General features: G+C 36.8%; 1 protein-coding gene across 2 annotated transcripts in view; it reads left to right on the top strand.

Annotated features, from left to right (window-relative positions):
• NSF (N-ethylmaleimide sensitive factor, vesicle fusing ATPase) overlaps positions 1-14300 on the top strand; it is a 148387-nt gene that overhangs the window by 4428 nt on the left and 129659 nt on the right. The window lies entirely within an intron of this gene.

The raw sequence follows: 14300 nt of genomic DNA, 5'->3' as shown, positions 1-14300 counted from the left end.
AGTTGTGTGCAACTCTTCGCGACCCCATGGACTGCAGCCTACCAGGCTCCTCCATCCATGGGATTTTCCAGGCAAGAGTACTGGAATGGGTTGCCATTGCCTTCTCCGTGAATCCGGACAAAACCTCCCTGCAAAGTAAATAGTATTAACTTTGTTTACTCTGAGAGAGGGGCTTAGTAACTTGCAGGTTCACAGCCTGCAAGAAGCAAGGTTAGGATTTGAACTCAGGTCAGTTCCCCAATTTAGTTGACAGGGTATAAAGGGTAGATTTACCTTCTTACCTAAAACATTTTAGAGCCTCTGTCAAAGTTTAATTTTTTAAAACTACCTTCTACCTTTTGGAAAATCTAAACCCCTTTGGCCCATCTCAGATTGTCTTGTCTTCTCTTCCTGTAGCCATAACTAACAACTACCCATCCATGTTTAACAAATAGGGTGAGCCTTGTAATTCTCTTAAAATGGGTTCTGTATTTCCTCTTTGTGGGAGAAAAGCTATCTTGAGTTATTGCTGCTTTGGGTTGGTTTAGTTAATTTTGGCATTCTGACATCATCTTGTAAACGGTATTTATGTTCGCTCTATTCCTGAAGATTTGTTGTATCACTGTTGCTGATGATAGCATTAGTAATCTGTATTTCTTTTCCTTTGCTTTTGCTGTCCAAAAAAGAAAGCATCATATTTAGTCCATCTGGGAAACTGAAAAATAAACTGTGTGATGTTATTCAATATATAGCTCCAAGGTCATCAGAACTTCGTTAATCCCTAAATTACTTTGAAGCCCCTAATCTTAAAAATAAAGAACCTGAAAGAAAATAATTTTTGTCTTTATTGTTTTAGTGTATTTGTTATATGAGAAAAATATGGAATGACAAGTTGGATACATTTTATAATATGATCATTTTAAACATATCTGGTTCCTTTTGGCTTTTTGAAAGATTCAATTAGGTAATAGATTTTCTCAGTTCTTTTAAATTTTTGCTCGTAATGAATCAAGATGCTAATGTTGTAATTCTTATTACTGACATTGACTGTAGACTCTTATTTATAAATGACCTCCATGTACAGATGGCTGCCACTGCCTCCGGCCCCCACACCGATTTTCAGAACTCTCATGCTGCAACTGCTCTGGAATCATGGAATGAGAAGCAGAGAAAAGAATCTGAAATGTAGCCTTTATAGCTAAGGAGAGCTGACTCTAGGTGGGGAGAGGCTCCTTAGTGAAGTTCCCCTGATGTTGCATGCCAGGTCCCTTAAACTACCACTCAAACCACTCCTGAAGAAAAAGGAAAAGGAGGAAGATAGGCTTTCCACATTGCCTGAACTTTTTTGTACTCTTTTTTTTTTCTTAGATTTTATTTATTTACTTATTTAGCTGAACCGAGTTTTAGTTGTGGCATGCAGGAGCTGTTAGTTGCAACTTGTGGAATCTATTTCCCTGGCCGGGGATTGAACTCAGGCCCCCTGCTTTGGGAGCGCGGAGTCTTAGACCCTGGACCACCAGGGAAGTCCTCTGTACTCTTTTAAAATTACTAGACATCTCACGTATTGGAGATTTAGCAGTCCCTTTCTGAAAATATACATGCATTAAGGAGAATAAAACCAATGGATTGTTTTCTTCATAAATCCTTACAACTAGTGGAGGTAATTTGTTTTAAGAAATAGGAGCAAGATGATGTCAAATAGGAATCAAAGGGAGAGAACACTCTTAGGTGTTGAAAAGGGTTTAGAAAGACGTTAGAAGTGAAATTTACCTCATCTGGCTGATGGTCTGGGTCAGGCTAGCATATTGAAAGATCTCTTGTAGTCTAGTCCAGAAACCTAACCATTGATAACATTTTTATGGGTGAATGACATCCTTACCAAAAACCAACCTTCAGATTGGAACACAGTGGTAAATTAGGGACAGTTCATGGGCAGTACCACAAGTCAAAACAAATAATTTAAAATGTCTCATAGTTACATTTCTAAGTCAGAGTTTTGCAGTCCAAAGCATATCATCTTTTTGCAATCTCGGATGCAGTAGTTACTGTTTTTGTGTGTCACTCTTGTGATTTTATTAAGTATCTTCAAAGGCAGTACATTTTAGAAAGCAGAATTGAACTCTTTACAGCACTATCAGATAGCTTCTTTCTGAAACCCAGAGGAATTGATGATTAAGGTATTCTTTATAAGTATTTAAGTCAGAGTGCAAAGGTGTAAGGTGAAAGTATATTGTTTTACTGTTGGGAATTCTTGCATTGGTGGAACAGTGAACTCTTGGAAACAGCTGTGTTGGCAGTGCACTAGGTGCTTGCTGTAATGCTATTCTGAAGGGTCCATACTCTGGTTATAGTGTATTAGGGAAAATCTCGTAATGAAGTCCTTGATCATACTTCAGTGTTAATGCCCTTGAATGGGCTCTGAGACCCACCTTACACTGCCTTCAATTTCCTAGTGATTCAAACTCATGATTTCCTACTTATTTTTTTTATGATGCAAACTAGATAGTCCTTGTATGACTGTAACTATTTCTAGTTCTGTGCATTTTAAACAAGAATAAGTCATATATATCTTAAGAGATTTCAAGTATGCTGAAAAGTACAACAAATAATATATACCTATATCCATGTGCTCACTGCCCAGATTGTAAAAGTATTTACATATTGTGATATTTGCTTTATATCTTTTAATCCCCCAGAAATAACCACTAGCCTAAAGCTGATATAAATCCTTTCTGTTCACGTCCATGTAGGTTTGTGTCCCTAAACAATATATTGTTTTGTGTGTTTTAAAAATGTATATAATGGTGTTATATTGTATATCTCCTTCTGCAGCCTGAATTTTTTCACTTGAGATTGTCATGTTGGAATTATGTAGAGTTAGGTAATTCTGTTTATTGTGTAGTAGTCTATTTTGTAAATATACCACAATTATCTGTTTTCTTAGAGACAATTTAGGTGGTTTTCAAATTTTATTTCTTCTGGTATGCAGAGAAGAAAATACTCATACATACAGAAATACATACTTTTTTGGCTATCTCCTTGCATATGTATGTTGAATTTCTTTAGGATATGTCTAGAGACATGGATCTATACTCTGTAGAATTGCTACATAGAATTGCTGGGTAATCAGTTACCTTTATCTTTACCTAGTTATACAAGTTTGTGTTCTTACCAACAGTGTATGATTACCTGTTCCTCATGTCCTCTCCAGCACTTAATATTGAGATATTTTAATTTTTTACAATATGATAGGTATAATACTGTTGTTTAAATTTGCAATTTTCCCTAATTACTAGTGAGACTGAGCATTTTTCATATTGATCATTGGAGTTTCCTCTTCTGTGAATTACCTTTGCATATCCTTTGCCCATTTTTGTTGTTGTTGAGCTGTTTAGTGATGATCTTTTCATGTATGTAGAGTTTTAGATTTAAATTTTATTGTAGTTATAACTACCCATTCTTAACCTCTGTGTATTAGTGTGCTTATATGTTTTAGGATCTTTTCCCACTTTGAAGTCAGAAAGATTTTCTTTGAAAAGGTTTAATGGTTTGCTTTTCATATTTTGGTGTTTGATTCATCTGGCATTTATTTTTGTGTTTGGTGTGAATTAGGCTAGTTTTATCTTTCCCGTATATATAACCAGTTGTCTCAATACCATGTGTTGAGTCCATCCTTTGTCCCGCTGCTCTGTAATGCTGCCTGTTTTATATCCACTCTACGTCCGATCTCTTTTCTGTTTCATTGTTCTGTTTGTCTGTATGTGCACCACTATCAGTGTCTTAATTGCCATAGCTTAAAAATTATTCCTGCTATCTGGTAGGGTTAGCCGCTCATTTTTCTTCATTTGGCATTTCTTGGCCCTTTTCCATATGAATTTTAGGAGCAACTCAGTCTCTCCTCCTTTAAATTGTTTTATGTTTAAGTTTATTGCCATTGATTTTGACTTATATTTTTTCCTTATATTCAGCAGGGGCAGATATAAAGATCGTTTCAGTAAAACTGAGCTGAATTACTCCAAGAAGCTGATAAGCTGATTTCTTTCCTCCCTCTCTTCCTCTTTCCTTCCTTTTTTTAAACCATGAAGCCAAAAAGTGCTAATAATTTATTGCAACTTTGTGCTCTATAGATTTGAAATCAAGTGAATTAGCATCAGCTGTTTATGAGTAATGCAGAGTGTTTTGGTCCTTTACTAAATTCGGAATGAAGTGTTAAGTTCTGATGTATTTTGCAGTAGCTACCATGGGGTCGCTAAGAGTTGGACACGACTGAGCGTCTTCACTTTCACTTTTCACTTTCATGCATTGAAGAAGAAAATGGCAGCCCACTCCAGTGTTCTTGCCTGGAGAATCCCAGGGACGGGGAGGGGAGCCTGGTGGGCTGCCGTCTATGGGGTCGCACAGAGTCGGACACGACTGAAGTGACTTAGCAGCAGCAGCAGCAGCATGTAGATCTTTGGCAAGAGAAAATGGGAAAATTATTAAAGTAACAAATATGTTGTCATTTTTGAAATCCAGCATGCACTTTTTTTTTAATTTAAAAATTATTATTGTTATATTTTGGCCAAGCAACTTGCGGCAACTTTGTTCCCCCGCCAGGAATTGAACCTGTGCCTTGAGCAGTAAAAGTGGGGAGTCCTTACCATTGGACTGCCAGGGAATTCCCATCACTGGTGGATTTTTTTTTTTTTGGAGTGTAAAGTGTTTTTTAGTTTTATGTGCATATGAACAAACATTTTCTTACTTAGACAAACAATGAAACTAGAAATTATCACTAATTCTGGGTCTTCCAAAAAATACCAGTTTTGGGGAGATTAAAACATTTTAGTTAGCCTAGTTACTTTTCTCCTGGAGAATAGTGCTGACAAAATTTTGTGAGATGATGGCAAACTTAGATCCCACTGTTTAGAACAGAGCCTGGCATGGAATGATTGTTGAATGGATGAATGACTATTTCTGATTAACCTAGTAAATTATAATTTTGGACAGGGTGTGTATTTTAATGTTATGTTCTCTGCCAGGCTACTGAATACTCTTGTTTATTTTGTTATCCAAGTCATTAATAATGTAGCATAGATCTAATTTTAAAGAGCTGCTGGCCTCCAATACAGTCCTTTTTCTTGATCTTCATTTATGAAGTCTGTTTTTCGTTTATATGGACTTTGAATCAGTTTACTACTTATCAAGCATCAAAATAAACTTAATTATAAACTTTTATTAAGGTAAAGGATGAAATGGACCAAAAGCATTGTTGAAGCCTTCTTTCCTATATTTTCTTCTCTTCTATTGTAGAAGGAAATGAAACTTTTTTTTAAGTTTTCTTCTCTTAGTGCATTGATTCTCAAAGTAGAATCTGTAGACCAGCTAATAATGAGCATCACCTGAGAACTTGTTAGAAGTACAGATTCTGTCCCCAACCTTGATTAAATTAGAAACTCTGGGGGTGGGGCCCCTTCAGTCCCTTAAGAGTTCTGTAGGTGATTCTGGTGAATGCTTAAATTGAGGACCATTGATTTAGGATTGTAACCTCTTGGATTCGATTTCGTACAAATTGTTGATGATTACCCCTCCCCCCCAGATTTCCTTCCAAATGTATACTCAGCCTTGTTATTTCTAGATTTCAGGGTTATTGAATTGTCTTTCCTTTAATACCTTCACCTATATCCAATTTTCAAACATTTAAGAAAACACAGGTTATTTCCTGCAATATCAAGAATCAGGTCCCCTGACGGACCTTGAAATACTAGATAGCAAAGTAACTACAGTTAATTTTAAAAACATTGTATTCTTAAGATTTGCTAAGACAGTAAATCTTAAGTGTTCTTACCACACACACAAAGTGGTAACTCCGTGAGGTGATGGGTCTATTAATTAGCTTGTTACCGTAATCATTACGAAGGTATGCTTGTATCAGAACACCACATCGTATACCTTAGGCAAAATTCCCATAAAGCTGAACATGTGCACGTATGCCTGTGATCCAGCCATTCTACGGGAGAGGGTAGGTGTAGGGGAGTGTGTGTGTACATGTATATATGTGTGTATACACCTGTGTGTGTATATATATATAGTATAGATCTCCAATAGAAATGCATAGGCATGTTAGTAAAAAGACATGTATAAACATATATATTGTTAGCAACAGTATTCATGATTAAGAACTGGAAACAACTCATGGATAAATAGTAGTGACATATTCATATAATTATACACTATAAAAAGCAAGGAAAATGAGCTATTGCTACATGCCAAAACTTGGATGAGTCTTATAATATTGAAGGGTAGAAGTCAGACATGGAATAATACAGGGTATGCTAAGTTGCTTCAGTCGTGTCCAACTCTGTGACGCTATGGACCCGTAGCCCACCAGGCTCTTTTGTCCTTGGGATACTCCAGGCACGAATACTGAAGTGATTCCATTTATATAAAATTTTCAGCAGGCTAAACTCATCTGTTTGATTTCTGTCTCTGGTGGTAGAAACAGTGATTTTTTTTAGATAAATTGAACTTCATCAAAATTTAAAATTTTCATATATCAAGGGACAGTACCAAGACATGAAGAGAGAGCCCACAAAATGTGAGAAAATATTTAATAATCATATGTCTGATAAAAGTCTAGCATCCAGAATGTATAAAGAACCGTTACAATTCAATAATAAAAAGAAACCTGATTTTTAAGTGGGCAGAGGATTTGAATAGATATTTCTCCGAAAAATATGTGAAAATAACCAACATGCACATGAAAGATACGTGTTCACCATCATAGTCATCAGAGAAATAAAAATCAAAACCACAGTGAAATACTACCTCACACCCACTAGGATGGCTATAGTTTAAAAAAGGTGACGATGTAGAGAATTTGGGACCCTCATATACTGCTGGTGGGAATGTGAAATGGTGCAGCCATTGTGGGAGACAGTTTGGCAGTTCTTCAAAAAGTTAAACATAGAATGATCCAGCAAGTCCAGCAAGTGATTGAAAATGTATGTTCATAGATAAACTTGTATATGAATGTTCATAGCAGCATTATTCATAATAGCCAAAAAGTGGGAATTATCCATCAGCTAATATAGATAAAACAAATGTGGGTTACCCATACGGTGAAACACGATCCAGCCCTGGAAAGGAATGGTGTGCTGTCACGGGCAGCAGGCTCGATGATCTTGAGAACATTATGCTGAGTGAAAGAAGCCAGTCACAAAGATGACAGATTGTGTGATTCTATTTATATGAAATGTTCAGAATAGGCACGTCCATAGAGATAGAAAATAGATTAGTGGTTGCCAAGAGATGCGGGAGGCGAGCACTGGGACTAACTGATAATGGGTACAGGGTTTCTTTTTGGAGGGCTGGAAGTGTCCTGGAATTAGAGAGTGGTGATGATTAAACGGCATAGCGGATGTACTAAAAACCACTGAAGTGAGGGTTTCTACCTCCTTATGCATTTGAGATGTATGCCTTAAGATGCTTCTGTAAGGTTAAGAATAGGATGCTGTGATCCTTGAATGGGACCAAATGGAGCTCCATTATGTACTTGAGTCAAATTAGAATTAACTGTGGGATTAAAACACAGACTTTTAGTTTATTCACCTAAAAATTAGACTTTTTTTTCCCTCTTCTAAGTATACAAAATTCAGAGTGAGTCATGTTTAAAAAATCATTTAGAGAGAAGTAATATTCTTGTGTTATAAGAAAACAAAAATGTTAGCTAGAGTGAGGCAAATAGTGTTCTTTAGATTTTGGCAGTAGGAAAGAGAATTGTGAGCTAGGGTGTTTGCAGGTGTGTAAAGCTTTTAAAACAGTGCCTCGCGTGAAATAAGCTCTCAAAACACATTAGCTATTATTATTGACACTGCCCCCCGCCCCAGCCGCCAAGTGGATAATCAGTGTTTCAATGCCTTTTATTGAATAGTTCAGCTTTCCTCTACTGTTTCTAAATTTTACCTGTTAAGTTCTTGCCTGGTTCTGTTTCTGGATTGCTTTTTCTACTTCACTGAACTGTTTCTATACTAGTACTATGTAGTTTTTTGTGTTTTTTTGTTTGAACTGTACCAGGCAGCTTGTGGGATCTTAGTTTCCTAACCAGGGAGGGAACCCAAGCTCTCAGTGAAAGCACGGAATCCTAACCACTGGACTGCCAGGGAATTCCACTACATTGGTTTAATTACTGTGTATGGAATCAAGATTGCCGGGAGAAATATCGATAACCTCAGATATGCAGATGACACCACCCTTATGGCAGAAAGTGAAGAGGAACTCAAAAGCCTCTTGATGAAAGTGAAAGAGGAGTGAAAAAGTTGGCTTAAAGCTCAACATTCAGAAAACGAAGATCATGGCATCTGGTCCCGTCACTTCATGGGAAATAGATGGGGAAACAGTGGCTGACTTTCTTTTTTTGGGCTCCAAAATCACTGCAGATGGTGACTGCAGCCATGAAATTAAAAGACGCTTACTCCTTGGAAGAAAAGTTATGACCAACCTAGACAGCATATTCAAAAGCAGAGACATTACTTTGCCAACTAAGGTCCATCTAGTCAAGGCCATGGTTTTTCCAGTGGTCATGTATGGATGTGAGAATTGGGCTGTGAAGAAACCTGAGCACCGAAGAATTGATGCTTTTGAACTGTGGTGTTGGAGAAGACTCTTGAGAGTCCCTTGGACTGCAAGGAGATCCAAGCAGTCCATTCTGAAGGAGATCAACCCTGGGATTTCTTTGGAAGGAATGATGCTAAAGCTGAAGCTCCAGTACTTTGGGCACCTCATGCGAAGAGTTGACTCATTGGAAAAGACTGATGCTGGGAGGGATTGGGGGCAGGAGGAGGGGACGACAGAGGATGAGATGCCTGGATGGTATCACTGACTCGATGACGTCTGAGTGAACTCCGAGAGTTGGTGATGGACAGGGAGGCCTGGCGTGCTGTGATTCATGGGGTCGCAAAGAGTCAGACACGACTGAGCAACTGAACTGAACTGAACTGATGGTATGTCTAGTAGGGCCAGTCTCATTCTTTCTGAAATTTTGCTTGGCTGCTTTCACAAATTATAACAAATTTCATTCCCCTCTCATTTTGCCTACTACATTTACTTTGCCAGTTACAGTTTAGATTGAGTTTGCTAAAGTCCCATTGGGATTTTCTTATAATTACATTAAATATATAGGTTAATTTGGAGTTGATGATATCCTTACAGTATGTGCTTCTGTTGGTTTTCTTCATATGGATCTTATATTGATTAGCTTTCTAGATGTATTTCTCAAACAATTTTTTTAATTCCGCAAGTATTTATTGAGTGCCTGTTATATTGTTCCAGGTACTTCTCCAAATTTTAAAGTAATGTATTTTGAGGCATTAATGAACTTTCCCAAATTAATGCAGTCATGGAGAGGAAATTATTCACAAAGCCAAGGACTCAGTTAACTAGTTTATGATTTGGTGTTCATTTTAATGCTGAATCATTTGGTTAATCCACCCAGTATAAACAAAATTTTAACTCTTTGTATATTTATCAAAAGATTCTGTGCTTCAGAGCATATTTTTAATTTCTTACTGAGCTTATTAATAAAAAGTATGTTTTCTTAATTTATGGACAAAAATCCTTGTCACACTGTAGTCAAAGAAAACTAGATTTAACCAACATGGTTTAATTATGAAGAAAAAACACAATAAGCAAATTATGAGACGTTGTCTTATATTTTCATGAATAATGACAGTATCCTTACAGTTATTTTCCTTATGTGTGAGGTCATCACTGTTTGTGCAGAAACAAAGATCTGAAATGAAATATACCATCAATTAGCTTTAATACAAAACTTTAAATTTGGCTAGTAAAATAACACCTATGTAATTTTTAAGTTGGAAAATGCAGAAAAGAGGAAAATTAATTAAATCACTCATAGTCCAATTTTCCAGTCACAGTTGTTTTTACATTTTGATGTGTTTTTATTTAATTGCTTTGCTGTACTTGAAAATATCAAACTGTAAAGTAAAATTTATACTATTCTGTGATTTGAATATTATGAGGATATATGAAGTAGACATGTTTTAGTTTACATAGCTATCATTTTGAAATAGGACTTTTAATTTGCTTCTAATTCATCACTGTAAAGTAATGCCATAGAGGACGACTTTGTACATAAAAGTTCTCTATATTTGAAATTATTTTCCTAAGATAAGGGTTATTTATTGTAAAATAGTTCCAACCATTCAGAACTCTGAAAAGTGAAGATGTTTCACTTACACCTTCTTGTTTCACCTCAATGATAACTACTGTTAACAATTTACTATGTCTTTGTTTTATTAAAAAGCATACTCTACATACTATTTTATAATACTGTTTTATACCTTTTTAAAAACTTTGCACTATATTGTGGATATTCCCCTTGTCAGTACATACAGAGGTACCTTGACCTTTTAGATTGCTACGTACTTGTAATGCTTTTAACCATGGTGCTATTCATGGCATTTATTTAGCTTTAGGTTGTGAATTTTTTTTCTATTACAAACAATTATTGCATATCTCTATGATAGTCATAATAATAATAGCTGAGATATATTGAATATTTACTCTGTACCAGGTAAATCATAGTATCTCCTTTAATCCTCTTGTGTATGTTTGGGTAAGTGTGGATTTTTTTTCCCATGTCCTCATGTTTCTGTTCCTGTCCAGGGGGAGAGTAGAACTTTAGATCAAATTCCTTGCCTCTTAAGGAAGAATTATTACAGAGGGGGACAAAAAAAGTCTTAACTCTTCTCCGGAGGAAGAATTGCCAATCTTAGAATGAGACAGACACAGGAGTGTAGGTTTTATACTTCCTCTTTTTACATTCTGTGCCCAGGACTAGCAGGCCAGTATGGTCAGTAACCTTAGACGGCCTTTTAGAGGTAGATCTGGCCATTCTCCTAGTTTGTGATTCCTACAGTTGAGATGAGACCTGGTTGGAAAGAGAACTGTCTCTTCTGGAAACCTAGCTATCTCTCTTTCAGTAGGCAAGAGATTGGGTCTCTTGATTAGGTCTTTGTTCCATGAGTGTAGGTACCTTGTATCCAAACTATATTTTGTAGTTTGAACATTTGTACCATCTTTGCAATGGGAATTATTGGAGACTGCCCAACCATTAAAAAAAAAACCGTCATTTCTCTACTTCATTGAGGTATAACCTCTGCACAATAAAATATGATCAAGACATAGAAGTATCTCAAAAAATTCTTGCTTTTTTGCTGTCCATTGCACCCCCATCCCAGTCAATCACTGATTTTGTGTGTGTATGGTTATTCTCGATTAATTTTTTCTCTTCTGAGATTTCATCTGATTCTAAGATGAGGCTTAAATAACATAGGATGACCTCTTTTAAGGATCTGGCTTTACTCGGCGTTATGGTCTGAGGTTTACGCATGCTGTTACGTATATCAGGAGGTAGTTTCTTTTTAATTGCTGGGTAGTGTCCATTGTATGCCTGTGCCACAGTTTGTTTCTCCATTCAGTTGTTGGCAGATCTTTGTGTTGTTTCCATTTTTGATTTATGAATAAAGTTGCTGTGGACATTTGTGTACAGGTCATCATTTTCATTTCTCTTGACTCAAAATCTAGAGATCGATCTACTGGGGCACATTGACCTTTTAAGAAACTGCATCACGTCTTTGCCAGTATTTAGTGCTATCAGCTTTTACGTTTTCCTTTGTGTGTGTGTGTGTGTGTGTGTGTGTGTGTGTGTGTGTGTGTTTCTTTCGAATACCAAAATGGGAAGTCTTTTCTTTTTTTTTTTCCAATATAATTTTGTGAAGGAATTTTAAGGCCTTACGGGATGTCAGGAGGTTCATCTATGTAAATAGTTACTAGTCTGAGATGGATAGTGTGAAGGGTATTCTTACAGACTCTCCACAAGATTACTATAGGACATACAAGTTTGACTTATTTCTACCTATCACTTCTAGTCCCGCAGAACTTCACAATTTTAATGGAAATTATTATTTCAGGAGTCATAGCAGAGTGATTCCATAGGCCTGAAGACAGGTGTTACTGATGGCCTTTCTCACACTGCTTTAGACTAGCAACGTCCAATGAAACTGTCTGCAGTGATCCCTAATAGCCACGTGTGGCTCTCAAAATGGGACTAGTGCACCTGAAGAACTGAGTTTTAAAATTTTAACTAGTTTTAATTTTAATAATGTGTCTAGTGGTTATTTTGTTGCACAGTACACTTCTAAAATGTTATTTTCAGGAAACACATAGTTGAGCGAGACTTGTTAGTTGAGCTGGCTCTGGAGCGGCTTCACATAGGTTGTCCTACTTCCCTTTCCTGTGGAGGAACTTGTGTCTCTGGAGACACGTAACCTAGGCCTGAAGCACCACAGAGAAGACCAGTGGGTTCATGAGTGTTGCAGTGATTTGTAATGAGGTCTGTTAATCAGGTACTACATGCTTTGGTTTTTTTTCTTTTTAATTTTGCCCTACTAATTCTTTAGTAAAAAATAAAGCATATACTTAGAAATCTAATTTTTAAAGCTAACCTTTGGACAAAAGTATGTTAGTTAAATTTGGAAAACTGCAGTGTTGTCTGGAGGAGTCCTGGTTACACCCCTCTCCCGTTTTTGTTTTTGTTTTTTTGTATGAAAAGAAGCCAGTTCTCTTCCTATACTTTAAAGGCTGTCACATAAGTAATGATGTAATTAGTTAGTCACGCAGTTGTGTCCGACTCTTTGCAACCCGATGGACTGTAGCTCTCCAGGCTCCTTTGTCCATGGAATTCTCCAGGCAAGAGTATTAGAGTGAGTTGCCATGCCCTTCTCTAGAGGATCTTCCTGACCCAGGAATTGAACCTGGGTCCCATGCATTGCAGGCAGATTCTTTACCATCTGAGCCACCAGGGAAGCTCAATGATATAATTACTTCTGCTAAGGTTTCCTTTAAAGGTTTGTTGAGATTTTCATACTTTTGAGAAGCAATGAATTAATAATTTTTTACATTTCAAGTTATTAAGGAAAACATTTTATAGTCTTTAGACAGTTAAATGTTCTAGTAACTCAAATAGTTAAACTTATAACTAAAATTTCCTGTCAGTTTCAATATGTTCATTTCATAGTAGTTATGTGGACATTGTGGCTGGGCTTTTGTCATTGTTTCCTAGAGGCAAGGTCAGTATTAGAAAAACTGTGGAATTTTCCTTTGCCTTTATTGTGATAAGTAAACAGCGACTATTTATAGGGACTTATATTCTAATGAGAAAATGAGATATCCTGCTTGGCTTGCCATAAAAACACAGATGCTTCTAGATTCCAGTAGGGAGGCCTTTTGCACATAGCATCTGTTTCAGTTACCCAGCCAGATGACTTCTACAGAGTTTTTCACTCTTTTAAAGGACACCAAATCTTTGGCAAGAAAGCAAGTTCACAAAGGGAAAGGTTAAGTTAGCATTTTGTAAATTTTAAAATAACTTTGGGTGTATCAATTCAGTGTTAATTAAATTGCATCACTTCCTGAATAACCTTGAAATGTCCTTTGCATCCATGTTCTTTGAATTGTTTATTCTGCAGTTGAGGTAGATTGTATTGATTCATACATACTAAGTTCATCTGTTCAACAAATGTTTGATGAGCACTGACTGTATCTAAGCCCTGTCTTAGCCTTGAGAACCGTAGACATGAAGAGGGTACAGTCTCAGTCCTTAAAAGTCTTACGTCTTTCATGCAGTATAAACAGACAGTAAAAAATATTCTTCCGTTTGACATTTGTGTTTTCAGGAGGGTAAGGTATTTAGGAAGGTCTTCTAAAAGATGTAATTCCTGAGCTGAGAGACTGTGGGACGAGTAGGAGTTGACTAGGCAAGGGGCTCAGAGTTAGGGAAGAGAGGAGAATGTAAGAGAAAGAAGCTTTTGTAGGTGAGAGAGACCCTAGGGTGAGTGGGAAACAAGGTCTGCACATTTTGATCAGGTGGCTGGTCAGACTGTGACTATGGGCAGAAGTACTGTCTCATTCGGAAAGCAGACTTGTGACCTAAACCTTATTTGTGTCATGTTCTAAATTATACCCCAAAGGATTATCCTGCAAACCTTTCAGGTGCACGTGCCCCACTTCAGAGTCCATTGCTCTGAACGGCTGGGATAGCTGTGTTGAAACTAGCCTTTTAGTTTCAAACAAAAGCGTAGCAGAGTAATTTATTTTCCTCTATAAATTTGTATTTGGAAGACAAATTTACGGAGAATCAGCTTTGGCTTGATGTTTGAAGAATGAGCATGTTAGTCATAAACAGACTACGAATGTCATATTTCACTAACTAGGAAACCCTAGAGGATGGAGGAAGGATTATTGGTTACATACATTGTATGAAG

The sequence above is a fragment of the Budorcas taxicolor genome, chromosome 19 (assembly GCF_023091745.1).
Source record: "Budorcas taxicolor isolate Tak-1 chromosome 19, Takin1.1, whole genome shotgun sequence".
NCBI lineage: Eukaryota > Metazoa > Chordata > Mammalia > Artiodactyla > Bovidae > Budorcas > Budorcas taxicolor.
Note: the sequence above shows the minus strand (reverse complement) of the source record. Positions and strands in the feature narration are given on the sequence as shown.